We start from the raw sequence: 19,246 nt of genomic DNA, 5'->3' as shown, positions 1-19,246 counted from the left end.
AAATTTACATCTTCACAATATATACGCTGAAGAAATTTCAATTAAGTCACTATCGTTTACTGTAGAATAGAAAAATACGATGACGAATTAAAAGAATGAACTCGCTCTCATTTAAAAAATGAGCATTGTCTTATTGAACACGAAAATTATGGAAAAGTTTGACAAGGATAATCTTGATGATATAGAGCACTTAAAATCCATATTTCTTCTTTTGGAAAACAAACACGACCTGTCGGAGGAAGCTCTGAAGCATCTGATGGAGATCAAGGAAGAATTGGATAAACGCAAGACCGAAAAAATAACGTTTATCGCCAAGACAAACCACCTCATCCAGCGATACCAAGACATCCTGCAGACGCCGCTTTCATTTGAAGACCGTACTAAATTTGACGAAGAAAAAAACCAGCTTCAACGTCAATATTTTACCATTGCGGAAGAAACGCTTTCTCAACGACAGTGGACTGATATTAAAATTGCTCAAAAAATTGTCTTGCATACTAAATGTAAATTTTGCATCAACGATGACCCGAGCCAGTTTGAAATGGACGACAGAAATAAAAAATACTGCCTCTTGTGTTCAGGGCAACAAGAAATGTTAGAGACGATTGTTCCGTACAAAGACTACGACCGATCCAATTCGGTGAACAAGTACACTTACTCGCGTATCATTCATTTTCAAGAGTGTATAAAACAATATCAAGGCAAACAAAATTGCAAGATTCCTGAAGAAGTCTTTGAAAATTTGGAGAAAAAATTTAAGGCGCTCAACTTGCTAATTGATTCTGAAAACACCAATGTAAAATACTCTCGCATCACCAAAGAACACATTCTGATCTTTTTAAAACAACTCAACTACACGAACCAGTATGAAAATGCCAACTATATCTATTACGTGCTCGTCGGTAAACGAGACAATATAGAATATCTGGAAGAGCAGTTAATTAAAGATTTTAAGGATTTGTCTTTCTTATACGATTTAGTGTACGGAAAAGACAAGCCGAAAGAATTAAAAAGAAAGAGTTTCATGAACGTGCAGTACATTTTGTTTCAGCTGCTTCAAAATAGAAGTCATCCATGTCGCTTGGAAGATTTTTCAGTTTTAAAGACCATTGACAAGAAAAGATTTTACGATGACATTTGCTCTCATCTGTTTGCAAAACTCGGATGGAAATTCACACCCATCTTTTAATTATAAACCGTGCTTTACATTTATGGATTATGATCAACTCTTCAGTCCAGAACACGAGGCAGAGGCAGATGCAAAAAGGTAAGTCAACAAAAATAATTGCAGAAAATTAAAAACACGACGTCATCTTGAATTCATTAAGTATTAAAAAAATGTCAATGCGCCATAATTCACAATTCATGATTGCAGAAAATCAGGATGTAGAATTATAAAAATGTCAATGCGGTATTAAGAAAATGTCAATGCGGTATTAAGAAAATGTCAATGCGCCAGAATCGTAAAAATACGACGCCATCTTGAATTCATTAACTATGGAAAACTGTCAATGTAGAATTATAAAAATGTCAATGCGCCAGAATCGGCAAGTCATAGTAGTGACGCTCAGTGCATGGAACAAATTTGAACTGTTTTGCACCCTCCTGACCCAAATCCAAAGGTTGTACTCGAGCGCTGTTTTCGTGTTATTGTAAAAGAGTTTAAATAACGTTTTAAAAATAACACGAAAACAGCTCCTGACGAGTTTACGTTAATAGATGGAAGGGGACTTACAAGAAGAAAAGGAAATCGAGTAATTAGGATTCAGTGCTATTTAGTCTATAAGAACTGTTTTCTGTAAAGAGGTTTACAAATTTAATATTTATTTTTTAGAATTTATTTTATAACTAATTTAGTAATTTGTTTAGAAATACAATTTTATGCGAAAATTGTTTAATATCATTAGCAAAATGTTGTAAATATGATTATGTAGATCTGTTAAAATGTTAAATGTATGATTTTGTAAAAACCTATTCTGAGGAAATTCTGTGAATTAAATTCTAAATGTTTGGATTCCACAAAAACTTGATTGAAAGTATAAGTTGCAGTTTCGCACAAGGCTAGTTGAATGAAGTAGTCTTATTAAGTCTAATTTGCTAAACTCTGTTTTAGATAAATTTTACCAAAGATGTAATCAGTCCCGCGACTTTAAGTAACTTCGTAAGCGACTTAAATTTTCCTGCATTGACAATTAAAGTCGCTTTCATTTCTTTGACGTTACATTCAATGTTTTAATTTTAAATTTTCTAACTTTCTCCAATCAACGTTTAAATTTAAATTTTTTGTATATTTTACCAATTGCAACGAGCCACCGTATATTAAAATAGTTACACCACGTGCGTTATACCGAAGATTAGATTCTGTAAACAAAAATGATTATTAAATCTGGTTCGTTCTTTTCTTGACTTTATTTTCATTTCAAAATTGCAAAAAAGAAATCGGATTAAAAGTAGTATACCTCTTGTAAAATGTGGAGGATTGAAAACTGATCGTTTGGAGAGACTATATATTTAAACTAGTACAAATTCGAGAGTGTCTAAGCTGCTCCACCAACAGAAATTATAATAAAAAAGAGTTCTGTGAATAGCATGCACAAATAAACTAACATTTAAAACAATAATAACAACAATTAGGTTACAAATGCCACATTTAACAACTCCCACTTACAATGGTGATAAATATCACTTTCAACATGCTCCTTTACAATAATTAAATTATTGCTGTCTCTTTTAACACCTCTGTTTTTCATAAGGATGATTATACCATTATCTTAAAATTTTTCAACTTATTTGTGGTTATTTGTAGTACTTAGTAATGGTTGTTTTTTCAGGGTTGTTTTTAAAAATTGTTGTTGTAGTGTTGTTTTTAAAAATTTATTTCTAATTTCTTTTTTACTGACTAGAATTTCGAACAGTTTTTATGTGTCTAGTTTTCGTTTAAAAGATTAAAATGATTCATTCTCAAAGATACAAAATAAAGGAAAATGGTTATTCTAATTGCACATTAGTTAACACTTCCTAAGGTGTTGGTTAAAAAATTAACACTTAAAGATAAGTTTGCTTATTTTACAGTGTTAGAATAAATAACAGAATTTCACAGATTTTCAGCTATATAAATGGAGAGTTTAGTCCTATTATTTTAACTGTTAGAGAATGTTGGTGAGGAGTAAGACACTCTATACATATTTGTAAGTTATGTATAGCATTATTTTAAGTTGTAATGTATTCTTCATTTCAAGAAAGCCTTGATCAATAGACTTCTGGGAATGGTTTAGAGGCATACCTGTTCAATTTCTCACATCAACCTATTGAAAAAGAAGCACTGAAACTTGAAGAGCTAGAAATTGTTCAAAGAGTAAACAAAAAAAGAAAAGAAACTTTAGACTTATTAGTCAATCAAGAAATAAAACCAGACTACCAAAATGATATTGATGCAGATGTTTTGGGGAAAGAAGTTTTTCTTGATGAAATTCATATTCCATCTATATATGTTGATTGTGTTGTTAAGGGAGAACACTATGAAAAAACAATTGAATATTTGAGACTTCACCATCATAAGTCTGATGATACTCCAAAGTCAGAATCTGATTTATTACAAGAAAAAATAATCATGTGAGCTGTGTTTGGGCTTAAAGATGGGATGTATGCAAATCTTGGAATTGGCATAACTATTCTTGCAAGCGACTATCTTAAACCCAATGTTAATGTTATTTTGCAAAGTGAAAATGGAATTTTAGGTTTGTGTCCTTTTCCAAATATAGGGGATGAAGATGCTGATCTCATTAATGCTGGAAAAGAAACCGTAACTACTTTTAGAGAGTTAATGTTGGAGAAAGTTTAGGAGGGGTATGCTTTTACTATTAGAATATTTGTATTTTACATAAAAAATTTACTTATTTTCTTTGATAGTTTAGAGGATTTTAGAAGATCCTGGATGAACTTATTTGTGCTAATGATGTAGGATCAAAAATGGTGCATTTTAAATGTAGTTTGAAATTCAAGAAGTATCATACCTTGTATAACATTTTAGATACACTGTGCAGCTCTTTAGTTAACTGTATTGATAATTAGTTTAAAAAACTAGCTCATAATTATGTTGTGGTAAATGTAAAACAGAAAAGATTTCTCTTTTTTTTTAAGCTTATAATGATTTGTTAAGCATATTCTTAATGTTTTATTTAAAATTACAAATGACATTTCTTAAGTAAATGTAACTAATTTCTTGAGTAAATTTATTCAATGATGTATTATAAATGATAATTGTTCAGCTAAAAACAATTTTTTAGAGTAATGTTGAGCTAAAAACAATTTTGTAGAGTAATTTTACTGTAAAATGTATTAATGTTTATCTGAAAAGTTTCAAAAAGTAAATTTATGATTTATAACTTTAGACTCTCATAGATGAGCTAAATCTAGCTGGAGAGCTTCTGTGTGAAGCATTGTTTATTTGAGCAAAGTACATGGCGTTAAGTTTACAAACTTTTAATTCAACTACAGCACACAGTCTCCAAACTGTCAATCAAAAATTTTCTATTAGGCTCAATTTCAGTATATTTAAATTCTTATGAAAAGTTGCCCTGTTGAAACAACACTGTTGTTGTTTAGTTTTTTCCTTTTGATTTTTTACGTCTTTATTGTACAACATTAACTAAATTTTGCCTTATGAGAATTTTACTTTATGCAATTAAAATTATTTTACTACAATTAAAGGATTTTCACCAAATATAAGTTAGCCAAGCTATCTTATATTTGTTGTAACTTTTCAAAGAGATGAACATTAACCCTTATGACCTTAGTATTGACACGTTAGATGTTCATGCTGTGAGTAATCACATCTTAAGATTTAATTTTTGAAATATATTTTTGTTGGTGGTTTTGATAAAAAGCCTAAAAACTGTTAGTTTAAACCCATGAATTGGTACCTGTATTTTGAATAATTTGATGGTACATTACTTGCCGAACTGTAAAAGAAATTTTAAATTGTTGTTTTGTTATATTCAATGTTTGTTTGTTTAAAAATAAAGTTGAAATATTTTACATGTAAAGCTGATGTAAAGTTCTATGGTAAATATATAAACTTTAAAAAATACACATAATGCAAATCTTTTGAAAGTGAAAAATGCCTAAAAAAAAAACCATTTACAAAATCTAGTTTTCAATAGTTTTATGATCATTTGTCTAACTAGATGAGCACAACAAGATTCAAACATGTGAGTCAGCAAGGACTAAGTGTTGCATTTGACTTACCTACACATAAAGGGTGGAAGATTCCACTGTTTGGAAGCCTTATCTTTGCGATATTCCTGGTGATAATGGTTATGAATTTGAGCTTGTAGATGGTGTGTTTAGAGTTAATAGCCATAACAAATCTCAAGGGACATTAACTAAATCAATAATACATCCTATGCCTCATATTGAGGAGTTTATGGAAGATCCAAAGGTTCTACTAGGACCGTCAACTCATGGACCAATGTAGTTGAATAAAAAATTTTATATGTATGTAAATGTAAAGAAAATGCTGATGCACTATGACTAAACAATTTGAGCCAGTAAGTAAATAATTTAAGTAAATAAAAAAGAAAAAAAATTTCTTTTTTGTAGATAACTGAGGAAATGAATTGTTTTACTTTTTCTTTTTTTTAAGAAAGTCCTTTACATTTCGGCGACTTCAGTTTTTGGAGTCAAAGTTTAAACTTGATTGCTTGTTGAATGATATTAAAGAGAATGCTGCTCAAAAAGAAATAGTTCATCGAGATTTCTACAATTTTCGTATTTAAAGAAAGGGGACATCTACTAAATCAGTAATACATCTTATGCCTCATATTGAGGAGTTTATGGAAGATCAAAAGGTTCTACTAGGACCGTCAACTCATGGACCAATGTAGTTGAATAAAAAATTTTATATGTATGTAAATGTAAAGAAAATGCTGATGCACTATGACTAAACAATTTGAGCCAGTAAGTAAATAATTTAAGTAAATAAAAAAGAAAAAAAAATTCTTTTTTGTAGATAACTGAGGAAATGAATTGTTTTACTTTTTCTTTTTTTTAAGAAAGTCCTTTACATTTCGGCGACTTCAGTTTTTGGAGTCAAAGTTTAAACTTCATTGTTTGTTGAATAATATCAAAGAAAATGCTGCTCAAAAAGAAATAGTTCATCAATATTTCTACAATGTTCGTAAGTCAAGTTCCTGTGTGTTTTTAAAAGAAAACCATTTTTGACAATATTTTTTCATTTAAACTTTTAGTTGTTAATGAAATTTTTTAAAAATATTTAGGTGGATATGCACATTCATGGAGCTTCATATATGAATCAAAGCATTTGCTATGTTTTATCAAAAAAAAAAGTTAAAGCACATGGGGATGATATTGTAAATGCTGTTGCTGGAAAACCAATTACCTTATCCTATGTTTGAGTTTTACTTTATGCAATTAAAGTTATTTTACTACAATTACTCAAGCCAAGCTATTTTCTATTTGTTGTAGCTTTTTAAAGAGATGGACATGAAAACTTATGACCTAAGTGTTGACACACTATATGTTCATGTTGTGAGTAATCACATCTTAAGACTTAATTTTTGAAATATATTTTTGTTGGTAGTTTTGATGACAGTTTTTTAATATATCAAGTATAATCTTGATTTGACAGGACCAAAATATGTTTCACTGATTTGATAAATTCAACCAGAAATATAATTCTATTGGTATGTAGGCTTATTCTATTGGTTTTTCATAATATCTTTAACATGTTTTTACTCAAGTCAATTTAAATTTCCTAAATTACATGCCAAAGTTTTTTAAGTATATTTTTGTTTGTAATATTGATAATTTTGTTATTATGTAATGTTAAACTTAAGTGTTTAGTGAAATAAGATAAAACAACTTATTTTCTATAATTCTTGTTTGGTATCAGTTTCATTTGAAATTATTTTTTTACAATATCTGAAGAGTTTTATTTATTTTCTACAAGTAATTGATTCTTTTTTTGATATGTTACAGGTCATTGGTTTTGATAGTGTTGATGATGAAAGCAAGCATGAGCTTGTTCCTTTTACAAAGAACAGCCCATTCCCCAATAATTGGGGCCTGGAACATAACCCAGCTTATGCTTATTATTTGTACTACATGAACACAAACATTGTTGCTTTAAATCATTTAAGAAGGTAATTTTTTTTTTGTTGGTCTCAATCATTAAAGAAAATCAAATTGCATTTGTTTATTACACAAAAATAGAAGCTAAATTTGCTTCAAAATAAAAAATTAGTTTCAATTTTTTCCATTAACAAGATTTGATATCAAATTTTGATTGAAATTTCTGTTTCATTTTTAATTTTCATAAGATTTTAATTTTTCTGAGTAGCAAGCTTTTTTAGATTTTCTTTTTAGATAATTTTAAATTTGTTGAAAAATTTAATAAGTTCATAAGTCCCCAGAAACCTAAATGCTGTTAATGAATTTTTTTTTTATGTATTATAACATCAAATACTCAAGTTAATTTGTATTTCTCTTGGTTGTAGATAAAAGTTATTTAAGTTCTGGAAACTAAATATGGAAAAGACCATTATGGTTTGTTTCAATATTTTTGTAACTCTTAAATCTTATCCAGAAAACAGGGGCTGAATATATTTACTGCGCCCACACTGCGGAGAGGCTGGCCTAGCTCAGCATTTAGTATCTGCTTTTATGCTTGCAGAAAACATTTCACATGGTCTGCTGTTAAGGAAGGTTATAATTATTACTTAATACACATAACAGTTTACACTTAACAGATTTATTTGCTAGACCTCCTTCTTGAAGGGTAGTAATTTTTTTTAAATAATTTTTATTAATTTACATTTTTATTTTAAGGTGCCTGCTCTACAATACCTGTATTACCTTGCGCAGATTGGTGTTGCAATGTCTCCATTAAGTAATAACAGCTTGTTTTTAAACTACCACAGAAACCCATTACCTGAGTTATTTGCAAGAGGTCTCCTCATATCTTTATCAACAGATGATCCTTTGCAGTTTCATTTCACCAAGGTAATTAGAAAATGATTCAACGAAATATTAACGAAATAGTAGGTATCAAATATCAGTTAGGTTTTTAAGGGTGATATTTCTTCAAATCATGATTATATTGAGGCTCTTTTTTTTCTCCTTGTTTTACCATTCAGACCTTTTTTTTAAATTAGCAAGCAAATTGCTAAAACATTTAATGAAGTATGATTAAGTTATTAGAAATTGTTTGATTGGGAAGTGAGTTTCCACTTGCTGATCTTATGATGTGTTATAAGTTGGTTTCAGCTTTTTAAAAAAATCTTTATATTTTTTAAAGGAACCTCTGATGGAGGAATACAGCATTGCTGCACAAGTGTTGAGGCTCACAACAACAGACATGTGTGAACTTTCACAAAATAGTGTGCTTATGTCTGGCTTTGAACGCAAGGTTTCTGACCTTTTTTAATTTTTATTTATAGGCTTTGTTCAAGATAAAGAAGTTCAGAATTACTAGTTTTTGGATAAATCTTGCTTTACCTAGGTGAAGCAACATTGGTTAGGCGATACTTATGTGGTTGGTGGCCATAATGGTAACGATATAAAAAAAAGCAATATTCCAGATATTCGCGCAAAAGAAAGATATGCGTTTTACGGAATTGTTTAGATAACAAAAGCGAAATAATTGGCGATAAATGCAAAACCTGGGAGTATTTTTCTTTGATTCGACGTCGAAAAAAGATGGTCCGAAATGTCACAATAAACATCTTCGAGAATCGAATTTTAAAGAGCATGAAAAGAAATTTTGCATTGGTTCTAATGGTGTGTTTATACTCGCATGTTGTGGAACTTTATGTCTAAACTGGTGCTATTTATATTTGCAAATACTCGCAGATTATAAAAATATTGTAATAATTCTTAATTTTGGTTTTAGAAATTATTCAAAACTGTAAATTTTTGTAATGTACTATTGAACTACCATATAAAAGAATGCAAGTTTTTGTACCGAGGAGTCGAAGAAAAGTCTTTTTTACATTTATTACATATAATTATTACCTATACCGGTGTAAGAAAATGTGCACAGTTAAATAATGGCGAGTTAAAGGTAATAGATGATTGACTTTTGTTACTGTTAGATTCCATTACACACAAGTTAGTACGGTAGATGGTACTAAAATCACGAGAGACTACTGAACATATTAATGAGTAATCTTTATGTCTAATAACTTTAAAGTTTTCAACTGTATTGCAATCTTTCGTTTTAATTATTCCAACATCCTCCTTTGATGTACTTCGGAAATATATAAAATCAGAAAATTTATTTCTGATTAGAAAAAAAGATAGTGCAAGCCTTTATAGATGTTTATGCATGAAATGTTGGATAATATAATGTTAGCAGATTGAAGATTTAGTTGGTCAGGAAGAGATTTTAGTTATTTATCCAGTAATGAGATAATAGATAGGAATATAAGATTACTTCATTTGATATATCTAGAAAAGGTTAAAAACAAGGTTGTACCCCACTTTTAGAAGGCTCAAGAATAAGCAACTAAAGGTATGGTCGTATTATTTTTATCATCACATGTTGTTACTATTAGTAATAAAAGTAATAATAAAAATTATAAGATTGACTGTTTAAAAATGTTTCTTGAAAAATGCTCATTAAAAATACATACTTTACATTTCTTTCCAACATCTGAAATCAATAGTTTTTTATGAACTTTAAGATGCTTTTAGTTATCATACCTTTAGACAAAATGCGATAAAGGTATCGAAAATAAGAAAATTTATAACTAGGTCGTTCGCGAAAAAGAAAAATCACAAATTCAGGAAAAAAAAAAAGCCAGGCAAATAAGTTCGACATTTCCGACAAAAATAAGAAATACTCTTTGACTTGAGCCTTAAAGTGGGAAGCATAATCTGAGAGTGGGGTGAAAAGAACACTGAAAATCTCCTATTCGACCTTTAAACTATATCATAGCAATTTCAATTTAACAAAGACAGTTTGTTTCACTTTACTCTATCCATTCTGATAAACCATACATAGCCTAAAGTTCATTGCTCAAATCAACCTTTTTCAGATTTGTGAGCTATTCTTGATTAACTTTTTTGTCTTTTATATCTATAAGCTTCAGTAAATGCATATTTATAATGGGTTTACTGACGGAGGTTTAGTGAAACAAATTTGACGGGTAGAAGTCTGAAAATCTGTATTAGGAATTTAGAAAATTGACGGTAACACGCATAGTTTTTGGCTAATTGGCGGCATCATTGGTCTTTAACAATGCGTTGAACGTCCATCTATTAATACGTCCTTAATCAAATCCAGCAAGCTTGAAATAATAAAAAATTAGCTATTACTATATTAGGAACTAAAGTTTTCAAGTTTGGTTCCTAGTATAGTAATTATTTAGCCTTAATATAGAAGTTAGTTCAACTTTACACAATCACAGAATGTTCCAAGCCAAAAACTTTAAAATGTTAAGGAACAAATTGGTAAATTATGAAGCAGCGTTAAGTGCCCAGGAAATAATTGCATTATGAGCATTATTCATTAAAAATATACATATATTCTAATAAAGTTAGTTACAATAGAAGTATTCTATTCTGGCAGATTTTGATTCTATGATGAAATTTGTGAAACTTATGATGCATTTTTATAAAAAGTCATTAAACCTAAAATTCTAAGTGTAGCAATGTAAAGATCATCTTGAAAGTCTTTTGTTCCATGTTAATATTAAAAGGAAAGAAACTGTTTTAAAGAGAGATTCTTTCTTTTCTTACTTATATATAACTTTATAAATACGATTAAAGCAACTTTGCTTTGAATGTTTTAACGGGACAAAAAAACTGACATCCACATGTATACATAGAAACATAATGTTTATGTTCAAACAAAGCAAAATATCATTTCAAACTCTTTTTTAGCGCTCTTAGATAAATACAGGAAGTTTCAATTCACTAATTGTTAAACGTATATTTCTTATAGCCAGATCGATGCTACATCTGGCCTGTTAAACAAAAGGCCCAAAAAATAAGAAAATAATATAAAACATAAATAGGAATAAAAAAGGCTCCTTAGTAAATCTAATTTTTGCAGTTGCAATCATTTTTTCAATTCGAACCAAAAAGCCAATTGTGCGGAAATTAGAGAACGGGTATTCAAATAACAGTTATTACCGATTCTCTAATTTCCGCACAATTTCCAGTCAACGTTTGTTCTAAGAGATCAAATTAATTTCAGAATAAATACGATATAATGACAAAAGTACCTTAAATGACGCTCTCATTAAAATACCACTTCAAATTTTCTTTTTTTTTTAAAAAATGAAGAGGAATAATAATTCTTTTCTGATGGACTCGTTATAACGGTTGAACCAAGGTTTCCACTGGCTAAAATAAAATGGTCTTACAAGAACTAGATAGTAAAATAAATCCATTTTTCAAATGCTGCAATGAAAGACTTGACTTACGTATCCACCCTAATAAACATCAGTTAACTTAAATCAAAAAGAACCGAATGTGAACTTTAATTCCACTTTCTAACATATTCTAAACTGTCGCAAAAAAAAAGAGATTTAAAAAGCAATGGAGGAGAATAATTATGAAAAACGAGGATCTTTGTATACCCTGTTTTAACATTGTGAAATATGATTGAGTGGAAAAAATTATATTTTTTTGGTTTTAAACGGAAAAAATACATACTACATTTTAGTCACTGTGTATTAAGTATATTAACTAACAAATTTATTAACTAACAAAAGGTAATCCACTCTTATTTAGGGTGGTAGCCCTCTAATCAAGAGAGTAGACAATATCAGTTAAGGAATGAATTTAGATTTTCTTAAACAGGACAGTTTGCCAAAATTGGGTGCTGGTTCGCACTCTCAAATAACTAAAGATATTCATAATTGGTGCAGCCAGCTTTCTAACACTTTTTTGGAACTCTTTGAACGTGTGATAAAACTAGAAACAACTTAAACTGAAAATGATGAAAACATTAAAAATCTGAAGACAGAAATAAGTAAAGCAGCTGAGTCGAGCAAGTCTAGCAGTGACTGGTCGCTTATTGTCAAACAGGGTAAACAAAAAAAGAAGCCTACAGAGCAGCTGATGGTAACAAATGTAGCTGTTAATAAGTTAGACGAAAGAAAAAGAAGAGCAAAAAATGTCATTATTTATGGAGTAGTCGAATCAAATAAAGATAGGATAGAAATGAAATCAAAAGAAGAAGAGTCAAAAGTAAATGAAATTTTTAAGATCATAAATCAAGAGAATGTAATACCAAAATTTGTTAGACGGCTGAGATCTAAAACTAATAAACCAGGTCCAATTCTTGTTGAATTAGCTGAGGATATTCTTCGCAACACAATATTAGCATCAGCTAAAAAATTGAGAAGTAATGTTGCACATAAAGATATTTATATTAGTCCAGATTTGACTGAGGCTCAGAGACTCCAAGACTTTAACCTCAGAACTGAAAGAAATAAAATGAATCAAGCAAGACCAGACAATGACCCCTTTTGGTATGGCATCCGTGGCAATAAGATCATTAAATTCAAAAAGAAAACAGATCAATAATTTTATACATAATTCGGTGTCAGATTGAAATGAAATTAAAAGACTGTCATGTTTATACTTAAATGCTACCTCTCTCGATAACAAGCTAAATGAGTTCAAAGTGGTAATTGAACAATACAAACCAAATGTAATTTCTGTGACTGAGACATGGTTTAAAAGTTATTAAGTTGTAAACATTGAAGGTTACCACTTTATAGAAAAGACAGATCAGAAGGACGAAAGGCGGTGGTGTTTGTTTATATATAGACAACTCATTAGACTCCTATGAACTAAATGATGCCGTTCTAAATCCCTGTAAACTAAAACAGGTATAAGCACTTGTTTATTTTGATAATGACAATTATTTACTTGGAGTATCTACAGGTCAAAAGATTTTTTGGATATGGCAGAGTTTGATGTGGTTTTTGGCCTAGCACGCAAATATATACACAAAAATAAGTTCAAAGACTTACTTATCATGGGCGACTTCAATTTCCCATCAATCAACTGGTCAAATGGCTGTGTTGATGCAACTTCAAATGAGAATGGAATTGAATATAAATTCAACTCCATTCTCTTTTGAAGCATGGGTTAATGCTAGGTTAAAGTTTCTTATTAAAAGCAAACAAAATTTAAGATATAAAAACTGCTAATGTAAATGGAAAGACCCTGTTTTGAAATCTAAATTTAAAATGACTTGCAAAAATGTAGCAGATGAGATTAAAAAAGTGAGACAAAAATTTGAGCTTAATCTGGTAAAAAGAACCATCAAGAATCCAATGCTTCTCTACAGCTACATGAACAATTAACTAACAGTCAAAGATACTATAGAAGCATTAAAGGGAGCAAGTGGTAAAACCACTCAAAATTCAAAAGATATTGCTGATATCTTAAACAAAAATTTTCAAGCTGCATTTGTAAAAGAAGATGGTGGTCCACTGCCTTCTTTTGATTTAAGAACTACTGAAACATTCATTATGACAATTGAAGATTTTACATATGACGATGTCTATCTAAGATTAAAATACTTAAAATATAACAAATCAAGTGGTGTTGATAATTTACATTCATTTATTTTAAAGAACTGTGCATCAACCTTTGCCATTCCACTTACGTATATTTTTAAAGAATCGTTTAAAACCAGCAAACTGCGAGTGCAATTTAGATTAGCAATTATCACTCCTCGGTACAAAAAAGGCAAAAAAATCTTAGCAGGAAACTACCGATCGGTATCACTCACCTCAGTTGCATGTAAAATAATGGAAGGTATAATCAGATGTAAATTTGAAACTTTTCTATATAAGTTCAAACGAATAAGCAACCAACAGTACGGTTTTGTTAAAAATAAATCATGCTTAACGAATCTACTTGAAACACTTGATTTTCTTTCAACCGCCCTAGAGAATGGTAAACCTGTTGATGTTATTTTTTTGGATTTCGCCAGGGCATTTGACACAGTACCACATAAAAGATTGTTGGTTAAACTTACAGCTTATGGATTATCTGGTCTGACAATACAATGGATTGAAGCGTTCTTAAAAGAAAGAAAACTAAGAGTTGTGATAGGCGAAAATGTATCCTCTTGGACAGAAATTACCAGTGGTGTGCCACAAGGGTCAGTAATTGGACCACTCTTGTTTGTACTATTTACAAACGATTTGCCTGAAACTCTAAAAAGTCTAACAAAGCTATATGCTGATGACACCAAAATTATGAATGAAATGCTTTCCAGTGCACCAACTCTTTCTTTGCTATTAGATCTCGATTCAGCTTTTAAGTGGACTCAAGACTGGCTTGTGAAATTTAATATTTCAAAATGTACGGTCATGCACTTTGGCCGAAATAACAAAAAATCACCCTTTTATATCAATGAACAAAAGTTAAACATAACAGAATCTCAAAGTGATCTTGGAGTAATCTTCTCAAGCAATCTGAAATGGAAAAATCATGTAATAAAATGCATAGGCAAAGCCAACCAAATGTTGGGTCGGATTAAAAAATGCTTCGTTTGCTTAGATATTTGACTGCTGAGAATACTTTATGTTTCTTTTGTGCGACCACTGTTACAGTTTGCAGTACAAGTTTGGTCACCTGTTCGAAAGGGAGAAACTGAGTTACTAGAGAGAGCCCAACATCGTGCAACTCGATTAATACCATCACTTAAAAAAATCAACTATGAGTATCTTCTAAAAGCTCTCGACTTAACTACCTTGACAAAAAGGAGACAACGAGGAGATATTGTTCAACTTTATAAATTCTTCAACGGTTTTAACGATTTGGAAACAATAGAAAAAAGTTAGTATTCAAAAAACTCAAACAAGAGGTCACAGCTTTAAATATGTCAAAGAAATCACTAAGCAAGCATGTCGTGAAACTTTTTATTTAATAGATCGGCCAATTTATGGAATAGCTTGCCAAGCGAGTTGGTTAAACCACAATCAGCTATCGATTGTGCTTTTTGGTTAAAGCTCTAGAGATCTCTGACTTATTTTTTGGAAACTTGATAGCCTTTCTTAAAACTTGATAGCCTTTCTGGAGCAGAACTTGATGCCCGTTCTAGATGCCTAATCAACAGTTATGTAACTGTGGGTATGTTATGAATGCTCCGAGATTCATTCACAGCAACATATTTTTTTTTGTTGTTAAATTTCTTTTAAACTCAAAATTTAATGAAGTTCTCTTTTACGATTTGTAAAAGGATTAATTAACTAGACTTAAGTTTGTTTAAATCACCTTACCGCTTCAGTTTTTCATTAATTTAACATTTCATTATTCATTAGCTTTAATTACTTTACACGCAGTTAAATTACAAATGTTTTACTTGGCAGTTGATTAACACAACTGGATGTATAACTTTCTAGTTGGTAGAAATTATTACTAATTGTAATATTTTAAACAATATACTGATAATCCACAATGTCTATAAGCCTTTCAAATAGTTACACATCTTTTTTAGTTCCCTAAAAAAATTAAATTAAAAAAAAAGAAAAATTTAAATTTAAAGTAAAAGAACAGCATTTTGACTTTTACAAATTAAATCCCTAAAACAACTTAAGATCGCCATTAAAACACACGCCATTGGTCGAAATAATGAAAGAGACCATAATGGAGTAAAACAAAGTTTTGCTGCGTTATATTATATATAATTCAGCAGACATCTTGGTTTTAAAAAATGCGAAATGAACAACGCCTCTTCTTACCGCGAACTCTTTACAAACTTGTGATTAATCCGATTGTTCTAGCACTTTATCATGAATTTGAGGCAATGGCCGGTAAAAGGTTTGTTGTGATCATTTCAAATAATCTTCTGCAAAATGTTGTCACCTGAAGTTGCATGCAACAGTTAAAAAATGATATTTTGATTTTGATTTTACTTATATCCTGGATCCACTTTAAATATTTTTACATTAGCTTTTTGTAAAATTAAATTGATCAAAAAAAATTTTTTTTTTCAAGCCTGCTTTAAGTGTGAGGACTAATTTATGGGATTTAAGGTCTCTGATATGAAATCAGTCATTGCCTATCACGCCACGTTTTTGTTCTATGGGTGAATCTGTCCTGGACATATTTTCGCAAAAATTAAAAAACAAGATGTCCAGAAATGTTGGATGCGATTTAAAAGTAATTAAAGCTAAAAGTAAGAAATGTTCAAAGAAAGTTTTTACTTTAAATCTAAGGTTTTCGGAAAATTTTTCACTAAAAAAAAATAATATATTAAAATAATGAAGACTAACATCTCTTTACAATATAAGCTTATTGAGTTGCAATATTTTTTTACGCACTCAACTGAATGACAAGTGTGTGATAAATAGCACTTGTATTAAAGACATCATTTGTTACAAAGCTGGAGCTAAAAAGTTTGAAATCATCTTGCTCTGTATTCACGGTTAGTTCTCGACCTTTACAAATTTAAAAAAAAAAAGTACGATTTTTTTCTTTAGGAGACATCGCAGCTCAAACATCTCTTTTGAATTAAGCAACCGTTCAGGTTTCTGCATAAGGTATTCTGCTGAACGTTTTATCACTCACTGAAATATTGCAAAATTATCAAACTGTTTAAGCATAAACGTTGTAAAATCTTTAAACGTACTATTTATTCAATTCCTGCTTTAACTGAATTTTATATCCTTTAATATGTAAGTAACTCTTTAAAATCAAACACAGGTATGATTTTTTAAAGTTCAATGCTTGATTTTTCTTAAAAGCAGACGTGAATGAACGTCCAGTGTTTCGAATTGTAACGGTGGATCCAATCGGTTCAAACGTGTTAATTCGTTTCCGAATTGACACGTTTGAACCGAATTGCAATAGTTTTTTACAATAAGAATTTTCATCATAAAAACTACTCAAAAAAAAAAAAAAAAGAAGATCAAAGGTGCCGCCAATTAGCCAAAAACTATGCGTGTTATAGTCAATTTTTTAAATTCCTAATACGGATATTCCGACTTCTACCCGTCAAATTTGTTTCACTAAACCTCCGTCAGTAAACCCATTATAAATATGCATTTACTGAAGCTTAGGGATATAAAAGACAAAAAAGTTAATCAAGAATAGCTCACAAATCTGAAAAAGGTTGATTTGAGCAATGAACTTTAGGCTATGTATGGTTTATCAGAATGGATAGAGTAAAGTGAAACTAATTCTCTTTGTTAAGTTGAAATTGCTATGATATAGTTTAAAGGTCGAATAGGAGATTTTCAGTGTTCTTTTCACCCTACTCTCAGATTATGCTTCCCACTTTAAGGCTCAAGTCAAAGAGTATTTTTTTCTTTCGCGAACAACCTAGTTATAAATTTTCTTATTTTCGATACCTATATCGCAATTTATATAAAGGTATTATAACTAAAAGCATCTTAAAGTTTATAAAAAACTATTGATTTTAGCATGGCCTACTATAATTACACGGCCGGATATCTTGCTTTTCGGAGCGAAAAATTAGAAGGGTAACTTTTTGACTTACATAAACGTATTTTAAAACAGTTTATTCAAATATTCTTAATATGGTTAACACATGTGCTGTAATTAACTGTAAAACTGGATATAAAAAGAGAGAGAATCGAATTAATTTTATTCCTGAAAAGCATCCACTTTTTGGATTTCTTGAAAATAATCCTGACTTTTTAAATCAGTGGGTAGTATTTATCAATCGAAAGTTATGGAAACCTAGTAAAAATTAGGCTATTTGTGCTAAACATTTTGAAGAAAAGTATTTAAAAATTGGCAAAAGAGTTACATTAATTTGGGATTTAAATCCCGTTCCAACTATTTATTGCTTACCTGAAAAATACCTTTATCAGTATATCCAACTACATCGAAGGGTAGAAAGCCACCGTCTGTCCGTCATCCATCAAATAATCAGGATGAATCCAATTAATTTATAGAGAAAGATAAAATTCACTGTTTAAATGATTTAAATAATGTTAACCTAGAAGGGCATCAGCTCAAAATATATAATGACAAATACATATTTTTTAATTTAGAAGTTAATCAACACTTAGGTATTTTAGAAGTTACAGAAACAATTGTAGTTGATGAGTTTATGCATGTTACTACTAAGACTTGCCGATTCTGGCGCATTAACATTTTTTTTAATACTTAATGAATTCAAGATGGCGTCATGTTTTACGATTCTGGCGCATTGACATTTTTTATAATTCTGCATCCTGATTTTCTGCAATTATGAATTGTGAATTCTGGCGCATTGGCATTTTTGCTCAGTATTTTTTTTTTGCGCATTTTCATAATGAGATGACATTATGAAAAAAAGGTAGTGAATGTCTTATTCATTGTAGTAGTTCAAGTATGGAAAAAGATGTTTATATTTTTCTCTTCGCGTTTCTCTAATTCTTTGTGCATGTTGTTTTTGTCGTTGTTGTTCAAATCCATGTTGTAGTGAGAGTTTCGTATTGGTATGAATGGGCAAGGTATTTAATTTTTTAATTTTATTAAGATAATTTTCATCAATTCTTTTTTTGTGTTGATCATTGTGGGATTGTATGGCCATTCTGTGTAATTCTGGATCAAAAGTGGGTTTAATTATTTCCGGTAGTTCGCTGTAAAGGAATTCCTCAAATTCTTCTTGTTCTGTAATACTCATTGTTATTTTTTATATGAAAAGAAATTTATTTAAATCATTTTCATTTTTTTTTTATTTCACTGTATAATTTACAAAATTAAATTTAAAAAAGGGATGCTTGAGAATGGAGAGTTCGGTCCGAGAAGCAAACCAGCTCCGATAGATTCATATCCTCTTCCGCTTTTAACGTAAACTCCGTCTTTGTATGATCCTCCTTTAGGCCAGGGTGTTAAAAATAATCCGTTTCCTCTGTGCGTTCCCATTTTCATTCCATTTCCATTCTTTTTCAAATAAACGATACCTCTTCCTGCAATTTTATCAACCATAGCAGAACCTGCAGAAGATCCTACACCTGCTAACAATCCGGTGGCAAGAGCTGGAACTACTCTTGTTGCAAGTGTACTACCCAACATACCCAATAAAGGTAGAAGAGCTCCAATAAATCCTCCTTTCACATTTGCGTTATGTTCCAATTGGGTTTTGCTCATTTTAATGGTGACTCCAACTCCTCGATGGAGAGCGTCCAAAAGTTTTCGATGTTGATTTTGTGTTACAATTAAAACGTCGTTTCCGTTAAAATCATCTTTTGAAATACGGATGCTCACAGGTTTACCTGCTATCATTGATTTTTTT

General features: G+C 30.3%; 1 protein-coding gene and 1 pseudogene across 5 annotated transcripts in view; both read left to right on the top strand.

The window, feature by feature from the left end:
• Positions 1-8,965, top strand: part of LOC149882164 (AMP deaminase 2-like) — a 106,999-nt pseudogene extending 98,034 nt beyond the window's left edge. Inside the window, exons 2-12 of the transcript XR_016444856.1 lie at positions 3,073-3,846; positions 5,187-5,549; positions 5,645-5,958; positions 6,054-6,178; positions 6,279-6,549; positions 6,650-6,704; positions 7,000-7,163; positions 7,607-7,725; positions 7,849-8,022; positions 8,318-8,428; positions 8,522-8,965. The product of XR_016444856.1 is annotated as an AMP deaminase 2-like (transcript). The remainder of the gene's footprint in view (positions 1-3,072; positions 3,847-5,186; positions 5,550-5,644; positions 5,959-6,053; positions 6,179-6,278; positions 6,550-6,649; positions 6,705-6,999; positions 7,164-7,606; positions 7,726-7,848; positions 8,023-8,317; positions 8,429-8,521) is intronic.
• A 2,700-nt stretch (positions 8,966-11,665) lies between these two features.
• Positions 11,666-19,246, top strand: part of LOC149882159 (AMP deaminase 2-like) — a 77,253-nt gene continuing 69,672 nt past the window's right edge. For all 4 annotated transcript variants that reach the window (XM_090066291.1, XM_090066290.1, XM_090066292.1 and 1 more), the window contains exon 1: positions 11,666-11,706. The gene's annotated coding sequence lies outside the window, so the exon portion shown is untranslated. The remainder of the gene's footprint in view (positions 11,707-19,246) is intronic.

Source organism: Hydra viridissima, unplaced genomic scaffold, assembly GCF_058129835.1.
Source record: "Hydra viridissima isolate aposymbiotic clone 2 unplaced genomic scaffold, HvirCarnegie_v1 scaffold_11, whole genome shotgun sequence".
In the NCBI taxonomy this organism is placed as follows: Eukaryota; Metazoa; Cnidaria; class Hydrozoa; order Anthoathecata; family Hydridae; genus Hydra; species Hydra viridissima.
The sequence above is the reverse complement of the archived record's forward strand: the minus strand, read 5'-3'. Positions and strand labels throughout refer to the sequence as shown.